This window comes from Perna viridis, chromosome 14 (assembly GCF_037379345.1).
Source record: "Perna viridis isolate PV_CMFRI_1.1 ecotype Kerala chromosome 14, ASM3737934v1, whole genome shotgun sequence".
Lineage (NCBI taxonomy): Eukaryota > Metazoa > Mollusca > Bivalvia > Mytilida > Mytilidae > Perna > Perna viridis.
Genome location: NC_142458.1, coordinates 16,330,921 through 16,337,067, shown reverse-complemented (window position 1 = coordinate 16,337,067; position 6,147 = coordinate 16,330,921).

The window sequence follows — 6,147 nt, the reverse complement described above, 5'->3', positions numbered from 1 at the left end:
GCTTTAACCATGATAAATAGGGTTTTACAAAACCGATTTTTTATTCATTACCTGCATATACAATACTACGGAAAACAGTCGCATTCTGTTTTCGATTATGACGTCATCACTACCGATAAACTATACACTTATGACTTTTTGTGAAATTGACTGCTCAATGTTAGCATGTTAGCATATCAAATATTTCGAATGAAAATGGCGATTAGACAATCACTGATGACTTTATTTGACACATATACAATTAAATTTAGTGATGCAAGAATAGCGACGACAAAGGAAACATTCGATGGCCGAAGGACGGGACAAATCAAAACAAAATGAACTATCTCGAAATTATTGGATTCAAAGCCCAGCTCCATCTATTGTTTTTTTTTTTTTTCAAAAAGCTATCGATTTACTAGATGGCGATCGGTACATATGCACAAAAAAGACTAAAAAACCACTGTTTTCAAGTTTGAAAACATATGAAAGGGGTGTATTTGATTCCCAAATCTTGCATGAGAAATGCAGGTTTTTGATTCATTTTCTGTCTTCGAAATAGTTTTCCGATATAATTTTGAAGTGAAATACCCGCATTTATCAGCTGATCGTGACGTTTCAGGCCATTGATATGTCACGCCTAGGTGTAAAATTTAGGTACTTCAATACAATATAAATAAACTGCAAGAAATGATCAATCGCTGGTTATTCTCGATAAAATTATTATTTTTAAAAGAATTATCAAACACATATCCGATATTGGTAAGATATGGTCGTTCATTTACTCTTTCGGACAATTCTGCCACTTTTACAGATAAGCGCACGTGTTTTGTCTCAACATGTGGCAGAATCTTTTGAATTAAAAGTAGTACACAATCTGCAGCGATATTATTAATTCTAATATCATGGTCTAATCAGACATTCCATATCATCAGACAAACATTTTGTGGCGGCTGTATTTTCAAATAATTATATAGAATCCAAAACAACGTTGGCATTGTCTTCACTTACCCGCGATTCAACAGGCATGATGAATGGAAATGATGAAAGGCGACCGCGTACAGAGTTTGGTCGATCATTCATCAAACAAACTAACATACAAAAATACATATTGATATTCTCACAGTTCCCTATGTGCCAGTTATACAAATCATTTGGACAGGTATGCCATTGAAGGCCGCTTAAGCCATAATTCTTTAGAAATATAGTAAATATCGGCAAAAAAATACAGAAGCTTGCTGTGCCTCTTCTAGATTTCGATAAGAACTGTTAAGTCATACTTTTGCCAGAAACTTCGTAGACGTTCGAGAGATTGTCAAGTTTTGAACAAAAAGACCTAAATATTGTGGATTGAAGTGATTGTCGCAAAAACCTCCATCATGATTTCAATACCTTTTGCAAAGAACGAATTACTTCGAAATGAAATAAATAGCTCGTGAACTTCCCAATTCATATATTTTACAGAAAGTAAAGTAACTAAGGAACATCATGAAGCAGGTGCGTCGTTGGATATAATACCGATCGCATTATATTTTCACCTTTATATTGAATACCAAAACGTAACAAAAAGCCGTCAAAACCTAGTCTTATTTCAACTTGTAGCGCATGTTCAACTACATACGCATCTGAATAAGAAATCCCCACTGTAACCACAAATAAAAACTTTGCTACTAATTATTGCAATTAATTTTATGAAATGTTATGTTTTGATGTAAACTGTTTATGGAGTAGTAGAAATTAATTTTAGGTATTAGATCGAAATTATATCTTTCAAAATTCGTATAATTCAGTAGACAGCTGTGCATATAAGGTTTCCGAATAAAATAATTTAAGAAAACATTCATAATCTACAACGTTCATTTGATAAATCTGGCTCTCTACTTAATATTAATATTATATTTTCTAGGTAAGCCAAGACGGGATAAATGCATTAATTGGACGTGTGAAGATACATGCTTTGATACATACTAATATTCGATTTTGTTTTATGCAGATAAGATGTTGGCATTCTAATGGACACTGGTATAGCTCATCGTAGCCGATTTGTTGCTCTTCTCTTACGATCACAGTTCATGGCAAAATTCTTTAAAGATATTTCAAAAAAATATATGTTGAATGAATGTATTAATACTTTAAGATATCTTAATGATATTTTGGCCAATTTAAATATTACACTGGTAAATGACAGTCTTCATATCAAACTTTTATGAAATAAGAGATATGATAGTGATATTCCTGAAGCACCCGCCTATTTACATTTTAAATATGGTCCGTATGCTCGTATTTGTAATAAAGTGTCATATTCTAATTAGCACCGCAGACTTTTCTAGGGTAATGATAACCTTGGTTCCCTTGATTACTCTCTAGTACATCTAAAACCTATATTAAGTTTTTTGCCCATACAAAAATGTGATACAAAAATAAAATGGCAAAAGGAGATATCTTGATAGTATTTTGGCCAGAAATAATCCTAATTTATAAAACTGTGTAAACGATATTTACTTAAACTAAGAACTTGAATTGACCAAGCCTAAGAAAGAAAGAACTCGTACTCCGTTATTTATTTAGATATTACGCTAGAACAAAATGTGATTAAAAATGGTATTGCTCAACTACTATTTTTTTTTAAATAAAGTCTATTAAGTACATTCTTTGAACGCCATCCGATGACTTTGTCAATTGCCCTTAATAGATTTATTCGTTAAGTATATAATTTCAAATCACTGTCTATTCTTTGAACTTAGTTTTCACTTAGATATCAATCCTTTTATTTAAAATCTTTTCCTACGTCGAAAAAAAAGCAATTCAATGGTATTAAACTACAGCAATTGTTTTTTTTTTTCATATTTAACGCTTGGCGATGCTACTCCAAACCACTCCACTGAAAGTGTAGTGGCCGATCATTTCTAATGCTAGTAGGTTTTATAGTTTTGTTACTTTTTGATATGTCCTGATCAAGCTTTCAGTAATTGTTAGTTTTTAAATGGATATCTTATTTTAATTCTATATTGTATATTTGAATTTTCATTGTGAGAATTGAATATTTAATTGAGTAAAATATATTTGGTGTTTCTTCGTTATCTTAGTTCATTTCTTGCCCTTACATTAAAGGGAAATGGCTTTATAAAACTAGTTTAACCCCACCGTAGTCATTAATGTGTTTATGTGTCGTTATATTAATTTTTAGTGTTATTTTGACACACTGTTCAACGTGTCTTAGTTTTCCTTTCCTCTTTGGTCAACCCTTTTTATGAACTTTTTTTGACATTTTTATGAACAACTCGGCAGGTGTTTCTAGAACAGCAGAGGACGCTTACCCTACCGATGCACCTGGTCCATGCTACTTGTTAAAGTGGAGTCTGAATTGCTCATTTATTTTTGTTACTTTGTTTGTATATATTTTTGCTATTTTATGATCTTTGTTGTTTATGTCTGTTTCCTTGTATAGCCTTTGTCCACGAATTACATGAGTTGCTCATTTACTTTTGTTACTTTGTATGTATGATTTAGTTACTTTATGTTCCCTATGTCTGGAATTTGTCACTGGATTACATTACTTTGATTACCGCTATAACCTTTGTTCCCTTTATTAATATTTGAATATGTGTCATCGTCCTGTTACTGTGGCCTTTATTTTACTTTTATTGTCGGTGCCTTTAAGGGCTTTTACAATTGTTTAAGACCTTTTGTTGAAGATTTAAGGTACAGGCTGCTGTGTTTGTCGTGTTTCTTCTACTCCATTTAATGCAATGTCAATATCCATGTACATGACAGGAAATTCAAAATGCAACAACACTTTTTCCATTGAAAAAAGTATTTAGAGTACATATAAAATGAGAAACGAATCTCGGCATGGTTTCAATTTAACATAAAAAAGTTGTATTAGTTCAAAACAAATATCTTATATTTATGCTGCATAAAATTCAATGAACATATTTTTGCTTGTTAGTAATTTATCAGAGGTGTCAACAATGAATATAAAGTATAGCTTCAATGTAAAATTTGCACTTTGGAAATAATTAAGAAATATTATATCGGCCGGGACATCCGGGATTGCTTGAATAGCACATTGTACCTATACAAGCATATTTTGGCGTCTAGATATTATGTAAATTAATGGTTTCCATTAAAATAGATCATACCGAAACCTGGATCTACAGAAAATCTGTGACTTACAGGCATCTTCCATGGTGTTAAATCTGTTTAAATTTGCTGTAATTGAATTCAGATTAAATAAGTTTTGGTTTAGACAGGTTTAATTGTGATGTTAATTACCATGACAGCTTAAGGAGGTAGACTTAGGGTATGGGACACAAAATCATTGGAACGTTTGTATTCAACATTTTACATCAATATCATGTAAGCATCAAAGTAAACTGGACTGATTTCATTCGGTTTCAAATGAAAGCTTGACAGGCTATGGTGAAATTGAATATGATACAAACATATCACTGACTTCGTAAGTTATGTCCCTTACCCTAAATCTACCTCCTTAAACCAACCAATTAACGATTTTAAAGCATCATTAATAATTTACAAATATTTTTTTGAAAGGTAATTGACAGTTTCAAACGATTACCTTAAGATATAATCGATAACATTTTTCGTAAGATTTCTTGTAAAACGACTGAATATTACTCAATGAGCTTTCGATTATTATTCTCTAAAAATTCTTAAAAGTCTTCAAATTGAAAGAAAAACTTTCTCGGCAGACTATGGCTATGGTAGAGATATGGCAATTAACTGCTAATCGCTTTTCATAGCATCGGTAGCAGATCCAGTGGCACTAACTAATCTGAAAGGCTAAAGACTAAATTCATCTATTATAAACCAAATGTTTCGAGTATAAGAGACCTTGCAACAATTTCACAAAAAAAAATTGTATGTGTGAAATGGATCGTATGTTATGACGTCACAGTGTTATTTTTTTATTTTATTTTATTTTATTTTATCTTATTTTATTTATTTATTTTTTTATTTATTTTTTTCTCTTTTTTTTAATTCAGTCCTTGGTTGAAGAATGCTCAGTTTCTTCTAAAATAATGAATTAGTTATTTTCTTTTTGGAAATTGTTCTTTGTGTCGATGTGACTACTGATTTCCCGATTATGACGTAATAGTATGCAAATGCTATTTAATCATCACCGATATATTTACGCAGCAATGAAAGAGGGGGATTTTGCGCCCTGTTAAACCTAAATTTAACCCACTATTTCGGTTGAAATGCCTGTACCAAAGCGGATCAAGCTGCTCTGGTAGAGTAATTTCTATTTTGCCATGTTTGTTTTTGGATTTGACTTGATTATGGATCAAAATAATGTTCGGTAAATTTGTTTTCATCCTTATTCACCACTCTATCACGAAATAGTGATCTTTCAAACAATAACAAAAGAGAACGAATTAATCAAATATATGATGGAATTAACAGAAGCATTACTTGAATGGACGTAATCAAAGTAACGACCGTGATTTTTTTTAACGCTACTGACATCGATAACAATAACATGGATAGTACAGTGAAACCTGTCTTAGCCAAACCACTTTCGGACTTTTAAATTTGGTTTGATTTAGACAGGTGTTCGGTTTACCAAGGTTCAAAATACAATCGAATTAATAGTAAGTGACTTAAAATAACGTATAGTTTTTAATAGATTTTTCGGATTATTCGGGGGTCGTTTAAGACGGGTTTCACTGTACTGACAAAAAAATGTGGCTTCTCCCGTGTCTTTGTTCACGTGGTAGTACGTCATCAAAGATGTTGTTTTTGTACGAGTGAAGGACACTAATCAATTAAATGTCTTGTCATATGATGTTAGCTTCGGGACAAATGTTAATTCATGTTTTGTGGTTTGTTAGCCAAATTCAAATGCACGTGAAATGTAAAGAATTGTTTGTCATATAATATACAGTGAAACCCTATGTGTACAACTATACTTATTTACCAAAAAATATTCATAATTGTGACACGAAATTACAAAAAAAAATGACTGTTTCGAACATCCTTAAAGAATATTGATTTTCCTTTATGTTTTCGTGCCCAAGCCTGTTTTAATCAAATTTTATTAATTACAATTGTAAAGACTTACTGTGAAAGTACTTTATTGAGTGGATACCAATTTTCGTTGATTAGGGATTTATCATCCATTTCATGTTCATCGTCTGAATATAG